The following is a 21,485-nucleotide window of genomic DNA, read 5'->3' as shown; positions in this document are numbered from 1 at the left end:
GGCCACAGCTGAATATCCGAGGACATTGTCGAGGGAGAAAGTCCGATGTTACGAGCGTCCAACTTAGATTGAGGTAGGCTTGTGCCTTTTCCGTGGGGCCAGATGCTAAGCCTACGGTAGTTGAGGAATCTCCACTGCGTTAGATCCCACGAAATTGTATGAAACCAGACGTAATTTTAACAGAACATTGCTAAACATGACATGGATCATTGCGGCGAATTTGAGCGTTATCTGAGCTCTCCTTCATTGCACAGGCCTGAATCTTCTGCTTGATCTTCCCCTCTGTATAACAATATTAAACTCAATTTGTTTTAGAATGCCTGGTTCCGCGTAAAACAGTTAAAGGAGCCATGAAGAGAAAACACAAGTTTGGTTCATTCGACAGATTGCCTCGTTAGAACCATAACGACACCACTTATAACGCAAACTTTGCTCAAATAAGCTACAAAATTAGGAAAAAAGGAAATGCCCATTCGACCCACCAGCTCATTTTCCCCAACAGAACCTATGATGTCACTCGAGAATGCTCTTCGATTGGCGGAGGCCGGCAAAAGCAAACGCATGTTAGGCAGGGCTTACAGTTTGCATAGCGAGCTAAATGGCCGTGAAACATACTGCACATTCTTTTTATGACAATGAACGGTCGAGTAAACGGTTGAAGTTCCGAACGAACACGCAAGCGTGTATGCCAATGCGTACGAAACTACCGCCAGCCGAACTCGACATCTCGCCGTTGCCACCGTCGCGCAGACGAATTTTCGAGTTCAAGGCTCTTCGGGGCCAACGAACCGTCCCAGCACGCACCTTGCTTGGCATCGTAATCCCTTCACAGGAGGTTGGCCGTCATATCGCCAACCAGCAAAGGTAAAAATAGAAACAAGGGGAGTAAGGAACACAGCAGCAACGAGACAGTGCCACTCGCCGCACAGGTTTCGGTATGGAGGACGTGTTGGCTAGCTGCTGTCGTTACGAGCTCGTTTACAGTTTACAACCACTGAAAACTACAGTTTGTTCGAGTACTTTACAATTAAATTTCGTTGCTGTGTTTTGAAATGCCCAAGTAGTACGGCCAAATCGTCGAGGGAGTGTGACATCCCCGCCGGTGAGATCTCCTTTCATGTGCTGCCCAACGACGAACTTCGGCGAAGCAAGTGGCCACGTTTTGTGAACTTTGCAAACGGAGGAGAAAGAGAGGTAAAGGAAGTACGAGTGTGCTCGCTTCATTTCCGAGGAAGTGATTACGGCAGGGACCCGGACATGCTGGCGCTCGTCGCCGACTTCGTCAGATCGCCGTCAAAGCGCTTTGACCTTGGGGAAAAAATTGCCGTACACACCGCGCATTGACGCTGGAATCTTTCTGGTCGGAGCAGAGAGCTTTAGCGAACCGCTTTCCATACACGACACCGGCCAACTGGCATAAGCGATACTGCTACTGAAATTGAAAATACGGCACATACGTACCAGTTTGTATTCGTCCGTCGCGACAGGGCTGACGAGGCAGCGGTGCCGACGGCTAGGCGTTCGTCTGTTGGGGCTATCGCGGAATGATCGTTTTCCCGTCCACCGCGTATCCCACAACTCTTGCCGCTCGTGCACTTAGAAGCATTGAGCGTTCAAGTGGTGTGAGGTTGTTAAATGAAAGCCCGAGCTCCTCGGCGAGAGTTTTGTTCTCCGGATCAGGCGACTCCATGACTAGGGCTGCGGGTGCACTAGGTTTTACTAGTATTTTTAAAATGTCTGCCGTCTCGGCCGACTCCCGCGTGTGGGTGCTATATGGATCGACATACTAAGTATCTGTTTCATGGACCGGCTCGTATGACGCCATTGTTCACGTGACGAAATGTGCAATTTTAGCGGGAGATTTAAAATTTTGGCTTAAATTGCCTTATTTCTCAGTGAATAAAGCATCATTTGCTTCCGGGAAAGCGCTTGGGGTACTATGAAACACCGAATCTTTCGAATAAAACAAACGTTTGTTTTCTCTTCATGGCTCCTTTAACAGAGGAATGGCGATTGAACGCTTGAAAATGTAGCTTCCACAATAGTAAAAAAAATATATCAACCGTAAAACTGTGAAAACTACAAAAAAACAATATCTGGCCGAAAAGACAAGGAAGTGATCTCTCCCACGTCGAAAGAAATCATAAAGGTGTACAAGAAGCTGCAAAAATCGTAGGGGCTGTTGGGTAGTTAGCAAAACACATATAAAGTAAGCGTGTGTAAATTATGCAAGAATACTCGTAAAAATATAGTTGTGTTGCAGTGGCCTGTGACTTTCTATGTGTGGTTATCAAGCCATTATGAAATCGCTTCGTTCAAAAAATTCTTACGGATGAAACACGCAATAGGCCTCGTACAAGTCGCTCTTCCGCCTGTGGTAAAATATTTTTAGAAACAAATATCTCGGGATAATAAGTGACCTTTAGGTGGTCAGCAAAACCATTTTTATCTACTGCGAACTTGGGCAAAGACAGCTTAAAATCATTAGCTTTTATTTGTCTTTTTGGAGTTCATCCATATGTGAACATCACCGCCATTTATTAGGGTTTCTTTAATTCCAGAGAACTGTGAAGAAACAAATTCGCAATAAGTGGCGTACATAAACAAATTGGCCTTCAGACCGTCGAAAAAATAATACACAATTAAGCATTAGCAAGTGGAACCTATTTGCACTCAGCAAAAGACTTTTCAAGACATGTTTTGTAATCTAAAATTGGCAAAGAGTAAATGTACTTGTCCGCCCCGCATAACATACATGTGTAGTATGGGCCAAACAGTAAACGGACCACGGCCCAGGCACCTAGCGCGAACGTAAGGCCCCACCGCGGAGCTGCTATGGCGCTCAGACGGAGATTGGCTCTTTAGTCGGGATGATTTGCTGGAAACTAGCCATGCACAGCTTCGCTGTAAAACCGAACAGGTATTCTTTTTATGACAGCGCCGCTGTTTCATTCGCTGAGGCCGTCCGCTACTACGGGAGAGCGCCATGTGTTTTTAAGCCGCTTTTAAACAATTTTTAAACCGCTCTATTAGCGGCGACGCACGATTTCTTACCTCGCGAATGTCAGCAGCAGAGCGACCGAACACCGCACTAGTAATTTATCAAGAATAAAGAGCCCCTACACGTGAGCGAGGGCCCTGCGGCCAATCTTCGTGTGTGCGCTGAGGTCTGTTCACCATTTTCGTACATAGGAAAAAAGTAAAAATTGTGAAGACCTAATTTCACATTATCTGACTTACGTGCTAATGAACATGGGCCGTATCCTAGTCGAAAACATTTTTAATAAAAGAAATAACTATGTACAGAGAATTTATTGCATTTTTGTGGCTAGCAGAACATTTCAAACAACTTGTTGTTTTAATTATTTAAAAATTCATTATATTTGCAGAGTTCTTGCAGAGGTCTCGGGCTTTCGATGAAAGGAGTCTTAGAAAAAAAGACATTATCTGGAGGGTCCATGTCCAGCAAAGTTTGTCTTGCGGACATCACAAAAACTTAAAAAGGACGAGTAATTACCTGAGAAACTTTCATCGCGCTTTTAGTTGCGACCAAAACCTTTTTGAACAAAATTGATTGGTAATCTAAAGTAAACCCTCCAGACAAATATACTCGCCTCGCACACGCTTTCTCTTTTCTCTACATTATTGAAAACGACACACACAGATGGCTGCTTACATGACAAACAAAGCTAGTTTACGTCATGTCGAAAAATGCTCAAAAAATTAGAGGCCACTAATTTATTTCCGAGGAGTTTTTATATAAAACAAGCAATTACTTGCTATATCTGCAGTCTTTGTGAAAGTTTTCCAGGCCACGGTGACCACGGCGTAGAAAATTTTCACAAAGACTGTACTTTAGTTACTTAGGTTTTCTTGGGGGTGATGTCAAACCTAATCCACAATTTTCTTTTCGTGAAAATAATTCTAAAAAAAGAAACACGCAATGGGAGGAGTAACTAAATTCAGTGGGGGTAATCTCAATATCAAGAAAAATGATTTAAAGAACTAATAGTCAGCTTATTATCGTTTTAGTTCTTGGAAAAAAACTTTACCTGATGCTTCATAATATCGAAGTTATGGAATGTTTTTTACAAATATACTTGTCTACCAGAGAACCCTTTTTGTGCAAAGAAATGTGCAAAGTGAATACGCAGTAAGTGGCGTACGGGAATAACGGAATGGGTCCTCCGCCCTATAACAAAAAAAACGAAACAAGAAATAGTCTGCTGAAAAATTGACTCGCACTTTTTCACAACCATGGGTGAATATAAAACCACCAAATACCTAAAAAATACGCCTGTCTTAATGGATCTTCAACAGCCGAAAGTAACTATTCCGCAATCGCTCATTCCATTCAACGAACTTTAAAAAGACTGAAGCACACAGCTTTGGATGTCGAAACCACTTGCAAATAGCAAATATTTGCATGCGAAAATTGAATGTCCCTATGGGGACTGGGACATTCTTTTAAGCAGTCCGTTATTGTGTACATGCGAATAGTTCTGTTAGATTGAGTTGCTTGGCAAGGGTATTTCCAAGTGAAGGTCACAACTGAGACGCAAGTTTTCTTTCGGTTCAAAGAATTATAAGAAAGAAACAGGCAATAAAAGCAGCACACGACCAACATAGTGGTTCCTATAGACGTCAAGAAGAAGCTTTCACTTAGGGTAATGGGCCAGGGTAAATGAATAACCTTGTCACTGGTTGGAAAAGCACATCTTATAGTATCAAAAATCATCAAATGCTACCAAATAATTATCATAGAAGTACTTGTTTTGCAGAGGTCTTGTGTTTTTCACAAAAAGTCTGCGGGAATTTACATACACGGTGAACGACGGGTATGTCAAGAAAAAGGTATCCCCGTGTCAACAAAATTTTTAAACAACGGCTGTTTCAGAATATACAAAAGCCCGTTTTTTCGAATGCTTGATGAACTACAGTAGCAAAAAAGCCACTCTAAACGCAATTCTCTTGCCAGGGACTTTTTTTATTCACGCATAATTTTGTAAAATTGTTTACGCGATTCAAAGCGTACACGAGAAGTAAAATTTGTTTGCCCGGCCGCATACTATTTTTGCTAGAGAAAACAAAATTACTTTCAGTGGTTTGGGATAGCAATATATTTTACCTAATGATCATTTTTTTTGTATTATAATCATTGCAATCACTCCACAATTCAATGCCTTCTGGCAGTCAGAGTAAAGTAATGAAACAAATTAAAACCAAAGCAAAGAAATACTCACAATAAACGATAAATAAATACGCATTTCATGGGTCGTCTGTCTAGAGCATCAACACTATTCGGCAACGTTTCTTTTTGCATGAGAAATTGTGACAAATAAATTATGCGACAGACAACAACCTAACGAAAATGATAAAAATGCGTTAAAGCAACAAGTAAATTAGCTGGAAAATTGAATTGCCCCTTTAGTATTTCCAAAAAAAGGAAACGACGAACGCTTGGTAATTTGATGCCCCAAAATATTTCCAAGACACGTAGTTGGGCGGAAGAGGTCTTTTATATCTGAACGTTAAACTTACGTCAAAACACTCCCTCTCTTGAGAACTGGGAACAATAACACACATCATAGGCATTGCACGTAAAAAAATCGGTCTTCCTCATCTAAACTGTAAACGAGTAGCGTATTTACCCAATTCCCACGCCCCCAATACCTACGCGCACTCCATTTACAAGACCGAAAAAAGAACCAAAAAATTTTGGTTTGTACCCCAATCCGACACACATGCGAGTTCAAGACCTATTCTTCACGAAAAAAGGTAGGCGTAGGAATTAGATAAATGTGGTAATAAACTGGGGAAGCAATAGCTATCTTCCTGCATAAGCACACAACATTAATGTGTATGCTTGACAACCTAACTGAAGCCAGTATTCGCATTCAACGTACGTGCGTTGCGGAGGTTTTTGTTTTTTCAGACCCAATTGTGAAAACAAAAATACAAACAGGCGGCCGACTTGACCAACAAACCGGGTGTTCTATACGGCCTAAAGCGTTTCGGTTACTTGCGATAGGTCTATGTGTCTTGTTAGGCTTTGTGTAAAAGAACGGCAAAACTTCGTTACAATCTCTCCTTTCGACCCAAGAAAGTGAGTAGTGAAATGCTCCAGAGGCGGCGTTCATGAAGAACAACGTAGGACTTCCTGCACAAAAAAAGAACTTTCACACCGCCAATTACTCACTGGGGAAATCGAATTGCTGTTGGGTTGCTAGAAAAAAACTTACTTTCCAAATCCCTAGTAGTGGGAACCAACCAAAGGGTCACGTTCAATTTACATACTCGCCTTCATGTTAAGTGACCTCAAAACTACTGTATACATTTTGTTTTAGCTCACGGACTTGCGAATAATGGATACATGATTACCTGGGTACAGGACAAACGAAGTGGGTGTTCCGCAGGTCCTAAAATACATAATGTGCGAATGTTTATCTGCGGCCAAATAAAGGATATTTTAGTGGTTAACAATAACATTTTAGCGATTGTTGGTTGTGTAGAGCAATTAGAGTACATGCTTGGCGCATATTCGTTTTCTTGTGAACTACTCCACAAGTCTCGCCACCAGCATTGGGAAAATTGTATACACAATGGGCTGAGTACAGGATAAAAATTCGCTATTATGACTGTCCAAATCACTTGAAAACAAGTAATGAGTAGCAGATTTCCAACAGTTCTTTAAGTAGAGCAGGTGGAGATCATTTTAAAATTACAAGAATTAGAACACCGTTGAAGTACTTCTGTTGCAGTGCTCTTCCTTAACAGGGGGTAAAATATTCGACAAAACTGTTTTAACTCAAGTAATTATTCATATAATGTACACAACAGACGGTGTGTGTGATAAACAAACCCGGTCGTCCACACATTAAAACAATTTGAAAGCACGAACACTTCTGTAAAACATAGATAACGTGTGAGCTGTAAGCAACCTACTTTGAAACAAATTGTAAATTGTTGTGTGTTTAAAGCAAGCAAATATGCTTGATAAATATCCACATATTGTGTCGATATTGTTACCGAAAGTCAATACCACTCCGCAATATCACTTTTTATTCGAACCACGTAAAATAGACCAATGTGCGTTGATGTCTTCTATTGGAATGAGAGTGCGTGTTCCGAGCGTCGGAGAGACCTTACAGCGACAGTTGATTAGCTGAAGAAATAAATCACATTCTTCCGTGTTTAGCTAAACGAATGCTTTTGAATGGTAAGCAAGCCAATCTTTGGTAGATATGTACGTTTCTGCAAAGCTATTACGCAAGTCAACATGCAAAAATTGATTTTTTTCATGGCCACGAATGTAGGCGACGAAAAAATATACAATAGGTGGCGTGAATCACAAAATGTATGTCCGCTCAGGAAAAAATTCTTGAACACAACCAGAAGTATTGGCAGGAAAAATTGAATCGCAATATTTGAGGTTAGCTAAATGCTTTTAACTAACAGTTGCAAAAGGAGGGCAGGCAAACGTTTACACTAACTTTTACTCGTACAGACATCTTGTCTGTGTGAACGTCGAAACTATTCCAGAGAACCATTTGTAGTCCTAAGAACAGTGAAAAATTGTACAAAATAGCTGAAGTGTGTGACAAACTTTGTCTTCCCAAGACTGGAAAAGTCCTAAATAAATAAATGAAATCTGCTCAAAGAGAATCATCTTTCAGTGTTTACCTGGTTTGTTAAAAATTACTTGCTCATATGAAACCGACAAATGCTTCTAATAAATGCATGTGTTTTTAAGACGTCTTCCTCATATCAACGTAAAGAATATTTCCTAATGCATCTTTGCGTCCGAAGAATTGTGAAGAAATATATCCGCAGTGGGCGGTGTTCCAGACAGCCAACCTCTGTTACTTATTGCAGAAGAGCACTTTGAAACAACAAAGAAATTAGCCTGGGCAGTTGAATTGCGATTTAAGTGGTTAGCAAAACACTTCGAACAAAGGCTTAGGAATCCAATGCCAGCATACAATTATGATGAATATACCTGTCGTGAAACGTCTTCAGTATGTGAACGTTACAACTGCTCCGCACTCTTCCTTTTTGTACAAACAACGTAAAACTGAAAATGCAAGATAGGAGGCGCACATGACACAAAGTGCGCCGTTAGCATGTGAAAACATTTTTCAAACCCGAAAAATTGCACCTAAATTCGAATGGTAATTTCTGGGCAACAAAAACACGTTGAACGGAATGCTCAATAATTTGAGGGTTGGAAACCCACACACTCAACGTAGTTCTCGTGCATAGGTCTCCTCTTGGAAACCAAGGAATTGTTAGAAATTAAATACGCTCGTGCAAAGGTACCTAACAAACAAACTGGTTTTTCCCGACGTCGCGAAGAATTCCATACCTACCAGTAATTTGCTACAGAAGGAAGACTGTTAAGTGTTAGAAGAAAGACTGTTAAACGAATGATAGGTATTTTAAAAGAACTTGCGACGATATATAAATACTTGTCTTTTCCGAGGTCATCTCTTTTGAAGGTCGCTGCTTTTCCGCAAAGTTTTTTAGTGCAACAAGTGGGAAAGAATTAATTATACAAATGAAGCACACAAATCAAAGAAATGCATTCTCGATTACTTGAAAATACTTTAAAACAAAAAACACATTAGCTGCATCAACACAATTTTCTTTTCGCTGGTTCGTGTGCAAAAATTACGAACCCTAGGTAATCTAAAAACAGTAGAGTGCAAATGAACTTGTTCGGCAGGGGTTATCTATATCTGAACGTCTAACAGATTTCAGAACCACAATTGTTTTAAAATATATGCCTTCCTGACGTAAAATTATCACGAAGGCATAATTTCAAAATGTTTGCTTCAAAGTTATGCCTTCCTGACGTAAACAAATATAAACAACAAGTTGCTAGCTGGAGAAAACGGACGGCTTTTATCCGCTAATAAACCATCATTTCATAAATTCTTGACGTGTTTCTTTCCGTAAAACAGCTATAATAACTGTTACACCAGCAGCTGACCTGCTCGCCAAGCAAAGTATGTCTTCTGCATGGCGAAATCCTCTTTAAAACTTCCAATATCTACCTGGAGAGTACATCTCCCTACAAGTCTTCCTGAAAAGCGTATTCAATGCTTGCTAATCTACAGAAACAAATACTCTTGATCCATTTCTTGTGTATGCCTGAATCAGGTGGACATCCAAAGTACTCCACATTTTTTATTCCGTTAGAAGAAATATGAATGTAGAAGTACAGGGTATAGACGATTTACCTGACAAAGACAGCGGGTCGCCGACACGGTAACAGAAATTATTAACTTGCCAATAATACCTGGGTAAATTTACCGCCCTTTCATTTGTTTTCTATTATATGTTGTTCAATTCTTAGGTAATGTTTTGCTGTCAATACAGTGCAAAACATTTACCGCATATCTCCGCACTTCACTGCAAATATCGAAAGATGACAGGCATGTGCTGTCGCTGCCACGCAAACGTTTCTCTTTTCTCTCCTGCCCACCTGTCTCGTTTTCACCTCCGGTCTCGTCCTCTCAAGATAAGCACAGCGAGGGTTTGCTCCAGTTTATTCAAGTCTAGCACGTTACATTGGGCGCGCTCCGGCTGGTGGGAGCTATCGCGTCTCCACCGGCGCGAGAGATTGTTCTATTTTTGATCAAGACCTGTATGGACGAGCTCGCAAGCGGCGCAGAACTAGCGATCACGTCTGGACCGGCCATGTTTTGTGTTGCAGGGTGATTTTTAACGCATATTTTTATTTCCAATCGCAAAAATGAAGCAGGATTCTTGTTCATTTAAAGGAACACTTCAAATAGAGCATTTGTAATTATGTATTTTCTCAAATATGCCTGATGTTTTTTTCGCGGAAAACGTTGAGAAGTATGAAGTATGTTTTTATATATAGCAAATTGAAACGTTTTGACCATATAAATCTCTCCTTCCAGCATTACTTAAAGTTTCAACCAGAAGGCTGAATCGAAGGCCCGGTAGAGAGGCCGTAAGACTTAGAAATTTACTTACAGACAGACACCCAAAAGTTTTGCGTTGAGCATTTCAGTAGCCCGAGAAACACTATCGCATCTAATATGCAGTATAATGGTAATGTCTGCACTCGTTTTTTATAGGCGTCAAAAATATCCCATGCTCGTTTTCGCTCAAGCAGTTGTAGAGAATTTATTACATACTAAGCAACATATATTGCAAACAAAAAAAAACAAAAAAAGCTGCGCTTTCCGCCCCGAAAAAAAGACCTTGAAATTAAGAATACGTTTCTGGAAGACAAAAGTTGAATGTGACCGATTTGCAAAACACATTTTATATAATGCTTGCTCACGTATGTCTTGCTTGCTCACGTATAATGCTTGCCTAATTATGTCTCAGACATTTAAAACAGTGTCTGATTGGGTTGAACAAAAACGAGAATGGGCGAACGAGCAATCCACTGATCTATTGTTAGAACTAATACATGTAAACATCCGCAGTATGAAGAAAAATTGGGACACGCTACTTGTATTGCTCAGTAGAGTCCTCCCTAAGTTAGACGTTCTGATATTGACGGAAATCAACATCACAGAAGATGAATGCGCGTTGTTAACAATACCTGAATTTCAGTGTTTTTCTTTGTGTAGGCAACACAGAAAAGGAGGTGGTGTACTTGTGTTCGTTAAAAATGGCTGGTTCTGTGAAAGCATTGAACTTTTGGTGACTGAGGCAGAAATCATAGTAGTATCCATTAGTAAATGTAACCAGGAAGTTGTGGTTTATGCCGTGTACAGACCTCCGAGCACCAATGTTGCATTATTTCTGGAAGAGCTATCAAACCTCTTGAAAAAACATGGAAGCGAAGACAAGGTTATACTCGCTGGGGACTTCAACATTAATATTTCTGGTAAACTTACCCCAGCAGCAAATGATTACCTCACCCTTATAGCAAGTCATGGTCGGGAGAACGTTATCCAAGATCACACAAGGGAAGAAATTCTCGGTAGCAAATTAACAAAGACTTGCATAGATCACATTGTCACTAGGTTGCCGGAGCATGAGAAGTTTGGATGCGTAATCAAAGAGAAGGTCGCTGACCATTATTTCATTGCACTAACTGTCTTTGACACTAGGTGTTTAATGCCTCCGGTCATTAAGCAAGAAAAACTGATTCTAAATGCCACGAATGTTGACAAAGAAATACGGCGCTTCAACTGGGATTCTCTAACTGGCTTAGAGCATACAAAGGCCTATGAACTATTGGTTGAAAAATTTCAGCAGATATATGAGTGTTCAAAAAGGAAAGTGTTGCTGAAGCGTAGAAATCCTAACTCTCCTTGGATAAATAGTGAGGTAATGGAGTTGTGTATTGTAAAAAATAGGCTTCAAAAAAGTGTCGTGCTAACCCCCGTGATGGCCTTCTAAAGGAAGAATACAGAATTATTAGGAATAAAATAACGGCAAAGATAAGGTTGGCCAAGAAACGTTATCAGGTCGGTCAATTTTCCAGCTGCCGAAGAAACATAAAGAAAACTTGGGACCTCGTAAACATTATATCTGGCAGGCATCCAAAGAAAAACCTTGATACAAATCTTAGAGATTCCTTTCCCTCTTCAGATAGTTATGACTTGGCCAATAAATTTAATGGGCATTTTATACATGCAGTTAATGAACATAAAAATAACGCTGCAAAATCAGATTCTTGGCAGAGCAGCTCGTCATGCGTCTTTTCAGCCTATATGCCAGATGTCACTGAGCTCGATTAATGGCAAACAATGCGTGCAACGCCACTAAATAAGTCACCTGGTTATGACAGTGTCAGGGTGTGGGATTTAATAATGAACTTCAGTCATCTCAAAAGTGTATTACTTTATATTATAAACCAGACTCTAAACACCGGCATAATCCCGCAAGGTATGAAAGTCAGCGTTGTCAGACCTCTTCATAAAAAAGGATCTAGAAAAGACCACAACAACTATAGGCCAATCTCAATACAGTCATCAATTATATGTATTATAGAGAAGATTTTACAAAAAGTATGACCTCTTTTTGCGAAAAGCATTGCCTAATCACTACAGCGCAGCGTGGATTCCGAAGTGGACTTAGCACGACCAGCTTATTAGAGGATTTCAACGACTATATATGCAGTCAGATAGACAAAAACAACCTCGTTATTACGCTCTTTTTAGACCTCCAGAAGGCGTTTGACACGATTCACCATAAGCTGCTCCTTGAAAAATTAGCCAACATCGGGATTAGAGGTCCTTACGCCAGATTTTTCTTAGACGATTTGTCGAATCGTGTACAGTGTGTTCGTATCGAGAATGCTTGTAGTGAAATGCTGTGCGTCCGTTCAGGTGTGCCACAGGGATCAGTGCTGGGGCCACTTTTATTTAACATTTATATTAATGACTTGGCTTCCTTGCCACTGAATGCCAAACCCTACATGTATGCTGACGATACTGCTCTTCTTTTACCGTGTTCGAATTATGATGTTGGTGCTCGTCTTATGCAACAGGATGTTTGTCTACTGATGAACTGGCTGAATAATAACCATATTTTTCTGAATAAATCCAAAACCAATTTGATATGTTTTCACAGCCCTTACCGGACCTTTGTCGAGAGCACATCTGTATTTCTGCATACTAGCTCCTGTCATAAGAGCTCCTGCCGCCCAGTCGATCTTGTTCATGATGTTAAGTATTTAGGTTTGCAATTTGATGAAACTTTTCTTGGAATTTACATATAGAACAGCTTGCAAAACGCTTGCGAGCGGTATGTGTTCATTTGTATGCGCTTCGATCGGTTTGTTGCCTCGCTGTAAAGAGAATGGTTTTTAAGTGCCTAGGAGAATCTATAATTAGATATGGTCTAACTATTTATGGACATGCATCTTCCTATAAACTGAACACTCTTAATAGCATCCTGCACAAAATAGCGCACCATATTACGTATGGAACTAGATATCATGGAGACCGAACAGAAATTGTCATGAAAGAATCAGATGTTCTACACGTAAAAAAAAACTAATTTTTGATATCTTGTTAAAAAATTTCTTTTACAGTCCTTTCAAAATTGATAATATAAAAACAAGGTGCCTCCGTCAAACTGAACGTTTTGTGCTGCCTCGAGTACTAACTAGCTATGGAAAGAAAACAAGGTCGTTCCTCATTCCTTTCTACTTTAATAAAATTGACGCCCCCCCAAGCATTAACTGTCCCTCCAAAGCCAAAAAATACTTAAAGGCGTGGGTCCGCGAAGCTGCTATTGAATAAGGCAATGATTTTAGACCGTGCTTGAATGCGATTGCGCTACTGTTATTTGTATTGCAGTTTGTGAACCAAAACAAACATTTTTATTCTTTATGCTTTTATAGTGGTTTGTCATCAGGCCAAGCAGTGTGTTTCCTTCTTGCTTGTACTTTTTTTCTTACAGTCATTGTTCTTTTTTGCGTGCCTTTTTTTTTGTTAGAATTGTTTTATTCACCAAGGTGTTTCTCTTTCGGCTCTTTGTATTAGCCGAGACTGCCCAGCCCCGCACACAAGCCACTCGGGCTTATGCGGGCTGGATATTAGCGTGTAAAAGAGCTTGAATAAACATTATTATTATTATTATTATTACGTAGAGGAAGCAAAAAACATTTGCGTTAAGAATACATGCCCGGCTTGTGTTTTGGTAACTTCCCAACTACTCTGCAATTTTTTTGTTGTCCGAAGTCTCTTCAAGACTGAAACGCAGAAGAGGCGGCGTACAAACAAAATTTGGGTGTTGCGCCCGTCAAGTAAATAAAAAACACGTATTCAGCCACAGGATGTTATTTGCGCTTTCAGTAGCCTGCACAACAATTTTCAAAGAATATTTTCAAATTGCAAGTAATCGATGGCTCTGTCGTGTTTTGCAGGAGTCTTCCATTCGGGATCATAAAACTGATTCCACACACTTTTTTGCGTCTACTGAATTGTTTACAGCGAAAAACACAATACGCGGCAATCATGAAAGGCAACTCGGGCATTCATCACGTAAAAAAAGACTTGAGAACAACGCCTATGCACCTGGATAAAGTGTATCGCACTGGGTGGTTAGTGCTGACAGTTTGAACAAATTCTTCGATGTTTAAAGCAAGGAAATATTCAACACAAATCACATGCCTCCTAGACACGTTTACTGAACGTCGATACTACTCCGCAATCTTTCTTTTCGTCCACCACATTTTGAATAAACGCGGGACACTAGGCGTGCAAGGTAGAGCAAGACGGAGTGGACGTTTATCGCGCTGAAACACAAGTTACAGCGCACGATAAGCTGAGAAAATAGATCTGTTTTTCACTGTTCTATAAAACGGTCTTAACAAATATTTAAAAAAAAAGCCATCAAAATACGCTATGTTCATATTCAAAGACGAGCAGGGCAACATTACACACAACTTGAACAAGAGAAGTGTAGCAGAACGACTCTACGCCAGGCTGTATGGAAGCGACGTTGGTCCGTGGGAAACTACAGAGAGTACAAGCTCAGCTTACGATGTCTCACTAGTAATTAAAGAGGAAGTTGAAAAGTTGGAAAGGTTCTCAAAGGCTTGAAAGCAGGAAGGGCTGCCGGAGACGATGGCATAATCTGGGATTTTTTGAAGGCGGGAGGAGCTATTGTGCAGGAAAAGTTTGCTGTACTTTTCTCGGGGTGCTCGAAGACTCAAGAAGTTCGCGTAAACGCCAACATTATTCTGGTTCATCAGAAGGGAGATCCCAAGGATATCAAGAATCACAGACCCATCAGCCGACTCTAAGTTGTTTAAGAGCTGTTTATCAAAGTTATAGTTAGCCTTAAAGGGGCAACGTGGATTTCCAACAATCCAGACAGCCGGCTGGGTTTAAGAAAGCGTATTTAACCATAGATCACCACCATATTGTCAATTCAGCGATAGATAAATCAGCAGAGTTCAATAAACTCTTCCACATGGCATTTATAGAATATGAGCAAGTGTCTGCTTCCCCATTGAACGCAGCCTTGGTGGAGAGGAAAATTAATTAAACTTGTAGAAGGCATATATAAGGAATGCACGCACAGGATAACACTCCACGAGCAAGGCGATAAATTTCCGATCCGAAAAGAGTAAAGGAGTAAGACGGGGATACCGTCTCTCCATAACTATTCACAGCAAGTCTTGAGGGGGTATTTGGGAAGGTTGAGTGGGGAAACATAGGTTTAAAGATAATCGAGGAATGCTCAGCCATCAGAGGTGCACAGACGACATTGTCTTGCTGAGAGAGACTGCATAACCCATGAAAACAATGTTTTCGCAATCAGAAGAGACGGCTGTTTAGGTAAAAGTAAATATAAATAAATTTAAAGTAATAAGGAATAAGGATGACAAAAATGTTCTCTTGAGCTTAGGAAACTAAACGCCAGAAGAAGGTAAAGGATATAACTATCTCGGACAGATGGTTAGTGCTGACCCCACGAGAGAGAAATCCGGCACAGAATGGGTGTTGGTCCGGCAGCACTCCGCAGGCACTCCCAAATATTGGCAAATAACCTACATTCATCACTACAAACAAAAACAATCTTGCGCCAGTGTATATTTCTGGTGACGACATACGAAGCTGAAGCTTTGTTTTACCAAACAACCACAAAGCAAACTTAGGTTGGCTCGTTAGGCCATGGAACGAATAACATAGACGTAGCACTTCGGGACAGAAAACGAGCTACCTAAATCAAAGAAAAATTCGAGTTCACGTTATCATAATTCAAATAAAGAAAAAAATGGACTTTGGCTTGATTGTAGTGAGACGAACCGACAGCCGGTGGACAATTAGGGCAACAGAGTGGATACAAAGGGATGGGTTTAGAAGATGGCGAAGGAGAATAACACGATGGCGGGATGAAATATGAAACTTCGGTGGTAAGGTGTGGGCTCGAGCACCAGAGGAAAGTAGTATTTGGAGGCCAATGGGAGAATCTTTCGTCCTACAGTGGACTTGAGTAGGCTGATGATGATGGAAATCATGAAGCAAAGACTCAGGAAAATCGCTCTTCTATTAATCAGGTTTTTCAAATGGCAACGTCAAAACATCTGCGCTCCATTTACCGCCAGAATATTGGGGGGAACAAGTACATAATAGGTGCCATTTCCAAAAATACGTTTTCCGCTTTGAAAATTTTTTTAAACAACAGACAAAATAGCAGGACGAACATGACCACTCAATCAGGTGTTAGAATAACAATTTTTTGAAGGCTTGTTTATCCAAACCAGCAAGCACTCACGTCTAATTTACATTTCTTCCAGAATTCTTCTGTGTCTGAACATCAAAACTAGCCCCCAATGGTAATTTTCCACAGAACACTCTGAATATTTAGACCCGCATTAGGTCACCAATGTTACAAATTCTGTATCTTAAACGCTGATGAAACGTTTCAACAATGAACACTTTTTGTGAAAGTGAATCGCCTTTCAGTTATTATGAAATGTTCTGCCTAACAAAGCCTACTACTCCAGGTATAAACCGAAAAAATGCCTTTTACCGTCCCTGTGACCATCTAGGCATAAAAAAATGAAAAGAGTGCAATGGACCAGGACAGAGAAACCCGGTAGACTGGACGAGCACTCATCGAGCCTGTTATGTTTAGCTGTCCAGTGCGTTGCGCTCTTTCTTTAATTTTTTGAAGCCATGAACCAACTCACCCAACAACCTTCCAGCCAATTTTCCAGCCAATGCGTCACCTGAGGAAGCGCCACATGCACTTTCGCGGCCCCGGCAGAAGCGCCAGCGACAAAGCTCGGCTGCTAACCAAACGAATTCGCGTAGTCCACGACTTCCGCAGTGACAGCCTGCAATATCACGTTCCTTCCGATAGCAGGGTTGAAAAGGGGGGACATGGAAATAGTGCGGCTGAGCTCTAGCATGGTCAACCCAGCACTTTGTATACATCGGCCGTGAAGGCGTCTTAGTTTTAGTTCATTACTAAATGAGGGTTGCGCAGAGGGGGACATTGTTCAGACTAGACGAAGAGCGTGTACCATCCGAAAAAGATACAAAGCGCTAACTACATCATAGTTCACTGTGCGCCCCAACACAAGAACCAAAATTGCGAGCGACAATTTTTGCCTTAGGATAACCCACAACGAAAAATGTATGGCTTTGGTTGCTTATATGTATCGTTGCAGGGGTGCAAAACCCACACATAAACGAAATGACCTGCGCTCATAGGTTTCACCAAAAGTTTGCGTCACTCATGCCCTGTCCTGAAAAGCTGCTTTGCTTATCAAGGTTCACAGAGTGCAATGGCTGTAATTTTTTTTAAACATTGAAAATAATAACCTAGCAATGGGTGCCAAAAAGGCACTTCCCTTTCGAATGCCTTGGTTGTGTTAGTAAGAAATAAATTTTGCAATTTTTCTTTTCGTCTCCAGAATGCTAAAGTGTGTCTTACATAATTGCCGGTGTATATGGCAAAACTCTGGGTTATCTTCTCGTGGGAAAATACCTTAGAATAACACAAAACTAGACTGTGAAATTCAAAGTCGCTCTCATAAGTCAGCACAGCTTTTTAACAAAGGCAAGGTCACATATACCCAAAAAACGCTTACTGTCAATATACTTGTCGTGCAGAGGTCTTATGTATGTGAACGTCAAAACTGTTCCACAATATTTCTTTCCGCCCAAACAACGGTGGAAAACGATATACATGATAGTCTGCATTAGTGCCACAAAACTCAATCTTCAGCATGCCCAAACTTGTTTTAATCCTTCAATAATTCTGTATCTAAAAGAAATGAAATGGCCCCTTCAGTTCATAGAAAAAGTTTTTCACCGATTGTATGGTTGATTAAGGCAAGCAAATGCTCAATATTAAGGAACTTCTCAGGCTGAGGTCAAACGGGAAAAATAAAATTGGCCATAGGAGCATACATAATAAACAAAAAGGCTTTTTAGATTTAAAAAAAAGTCATTTCCAATAAATACGATCAAGGATTTATAGGTTAGCAAAATATTTTTTTCGATTTGACATTGTCTACGCCAAGTTGATACTCATGATAAACATTTTTATTTAATCGGAGCTCATTTGTTCCAAACTTCAAATCAATTCGAGAATCTTCATTGTTGTCTAGAAAATTGTGAAGAAGAAAATTCACAATGGGCAGCCTACATGATAAAAATGGTGCGTCTTTCGCTGGTGCAAAATACTACAGCAACAAATATAGTAGCGTCGGAATTTGTATCGCCCAATCTGTGGTTCGCAAAGACAGTTAGGAGACGCTTGGTAGTCTGAAAGAAGTAAATACACTTGTGTATTATGTTTCGCCTCCAGTATGCCTAATGCTTTGATTTTGTTTAGCAATGCGGAAATCTATTGCTTGTGCTCACTGGCGAGGTGCGCATGCAGGCAATCTTGTGAGTCCGCCGTCATTGGTTACGTCTGGCTCCGCGGGATGGCGGTAGTTGTCCATGTTAAGCAAATGACTGTGGTGCACGTTAGCAAACTCTACCTCACTGAATGTGAAGTATTGCCTCGAGTCCAATGTGAGTACGATAATTTACCATCTCTGTTGACACCACCGTTGAGAATCGGGTTGAAACGTAGCAGACGACGCAGGCCGGCGTTTTTTTCTTCGGCTAGCGAGCGCAGGGGCCTAAGCCGCGCCATGTCGGTGGCGTGTCGGCTATGTCTGGGGCCGTTTCCAGTGGTGCCAAGCGAAGTAATTGAGAGATAAACGTTTTAACGAATACCGCCTTTGGGGTGTAATTACCGGTTTAGCGGTTCGGAAATGTTTGCCTATATAGAACCCTCTTTCAAGCATTCCTTTACTTTTTGACGGAAGACTGATTCGAGTGATATACATACATACATAAATAATAATCATCATCATCACCTTCACCAGCCTATCTACGCCCACTGCAGGGCAAAGGCCACTCCCTGTAATCTTCAAATATGCCGGTCCTGTGCTAACTGTGACCACTTTATCACCAGAACCTTCCTTATATCCTCTGCCCATCTAACTTTCGCCCACCCTCTGCAAAGCTTGCCTTCGCTAGGGATGCACTCTATTACAATCAATTGCCAAAGGTTATATTGCCTTCGCATTACATGCCCTGCCCACATCCATTTCTTTTTCTTAGTTTCTGCTAATATGTCCTTAGCACACGTTTGTTCCCTGACCCCCTCCCACGGTTATACTCTGTTTGTCCAGGGCGGAAAACGTGCTTTGCAATTCATTCCCCGACTTAGTTTGGAAGGCAACGTCATAAGCAAATCTGAGTTTACTGAGGTATTGCCAATTAACCCTTACTCCCACCTGTTCTCAATACAATGTTCTCCATACTTCATTTAAACATGCTGTGAATAACAATGGAGAGAATGTGTGTCCTTTTCTGACGACCTGCCTTATACGTATTTTACTGCTCTTCTTATGAAGGATGATGGTAGCTGTGGACTCATTGTATATATTCTCTAGTATTTTTACATAATGCTCAACTACCCCCTGGTTCGGTAATTCCTGAATGACTGCCGAGGTTTCGACCGAGTCAAATGCTTTCTCATAATCTATGAAGGCTATTTATAGAGCTGCATTACACTCACCGCACTTCTCTATCACATGATTGATCGTGTGAATATGGTCCATTGTTGAATAGCCTTTACGGTACCCTGCTTGTTCTTTAGGCTGTTGACGGAAATCTAAGGTGGCCGAAATTCAGTTAGCGATTACGTTGGTAAGTACCTTGTAGACGACTGACAGTAAGCTGATCGGCCTGTAATTTTTCAAGTCCTTCATGTCACCTTTCTGATTGATTAGGATGATGTTGGCGTTCTTTGAAGATTTCGGTACACTCGCGGTCATTAGGCATTGCGTATACAGGTTTGCCAGTTTTTCAAGTACAATTTCCCACCATCCTTCAAGTTGTCTGAGGTTATCTCTGCCTTACCAGGTGCTTTGCCCTTTGCATTTCTTTCAGAGCCTTCCTTACTTCTTCGGATGTTACTGGTAAGATGTCTATCTCCTGCGAACTACTTTGTCGTTCGGCATTATCCTGGATGTCCCGGCTACTGTACAGATCTCTATAGAACTCCTCGGCTACTATGACTATTTTATCCCTATTTGTGATTACATTGCCTCGCTTTTTTAAGTGCATACATCTGATTTTTCCCCATGCCACGACGCCTCTTCACTATCTTCAGCCTGGCTCCATTCTTTGCAGCATATTCGATCCTCTCCATATTACACTTCTGTATGTCAGCTGTCTTACGCTTAACTTCGAAAGCGGTAGTTCTATTTTGTCAGCTGGAGTGGAGATTCTCATGGTTTGTCGTTTCTTAATTAAACCTTTCTTCTCCTGGGAAATTTTACCAGTACCCTTTCTAACCAACGTGCACCCGACTTCTACATACATACATACGTACATACATGCATACACACGTACATACATACTTACGTACATACATGCATGCATGCATGCATCCATGCATACATACATACATACATACATACATACAAACATACATACATACATACATACATACATACATACGTACATACATACAAGAAAACAAAACTTTGAACAAGGTGTAAACCACGATTGTCTCCAACGTTTCACCAAAGAGACTTGTCTTCGTAAGGGCCCTGACGAAGGCAAGTCTTTGTGCTGAAACGGTGGCGACAATCGTGTTTTCTAAATTGTTCAAAGTTTTCTTTTCTTGTGTTCTCTAGAATCTTCTAAGTTTTATTACATACATACATGCGTACATACATACATACATACATACATACATACATACATACATACATACATACATACATACATACATACATACATACATACATACATACATACATACATACATACATACATACATACATACATACATGCATACATACATACATACAGGGAGCACTAAAACTTTAAAGATTGTAGAGACCACAAGAAAAGAAAACTTCGAAAAAAGGTAGAAATCACGATTGTTGCCAACGTTTCAGCAAAGAGACTTGCCTTCGTCAGGAAAAACTGTCGCATGTCTGGCACGCTTTATATCGGGGTAGGTCCCCAGGTGAGAGGAGAGAAGGAAATGGAATTGAGAAGGTGGATGGGTTCGGTAATATGTAAGGGGAGATATTGTGGGGGAAAGAAGGTCATATATTTTGATACGCAAAGTAGGTAATAGAGAAGTCAGTCGGGGGTTGATATTCCGGTAAATTCTTAGAGAGAAAGGATGTGAGCGTGTTTGTTGCCCCGCCGCGCGGCCTACAGAAAAGTTCTACGCCGGAAGCAGAACAGCCGCTGAGAAGAATCCTTATCAGAAGCTATCTGGAATCCCAGGTTACAAGAAAAGGTAGAGAAGAGGGAAATAACTAGGTCAACAAAAAAGAACAAAAGGAAAACCACACACAGACACACACACACATAGACACACAAAAGAAAGAGCAATAACCCCACAGCTGAAATTGCACATGTCGCCAACACCAATATTCCTGGAACAGGCCGTTTCTGAAACTCAAAAACGAAAATGTAAAGTTACAGGGACGTACG

The sequence above is a fragment of the Haemaphysalis longicornis genome, unplaced genomic scaffold, assembly GCF_048455015.1.
Source record: "Haemaphysalis longicornis isolate Haplotype H1 unplaced genomic scaffold, Haemaphysalis longicornis Haplotype H1 scaffold_53, whole genome shotgun sequence".
NCBI lineage: Eukaryota > Metazoa > Arthropoda > Arachnida > Ixodida > Ixodidae > Haemaphysalis > Haemaphysalis longicornis.
The sequence above is the reverse complement of the archived record's forward strand: the minus strand, read 5'-3'. Positions refer to the sequence as shown.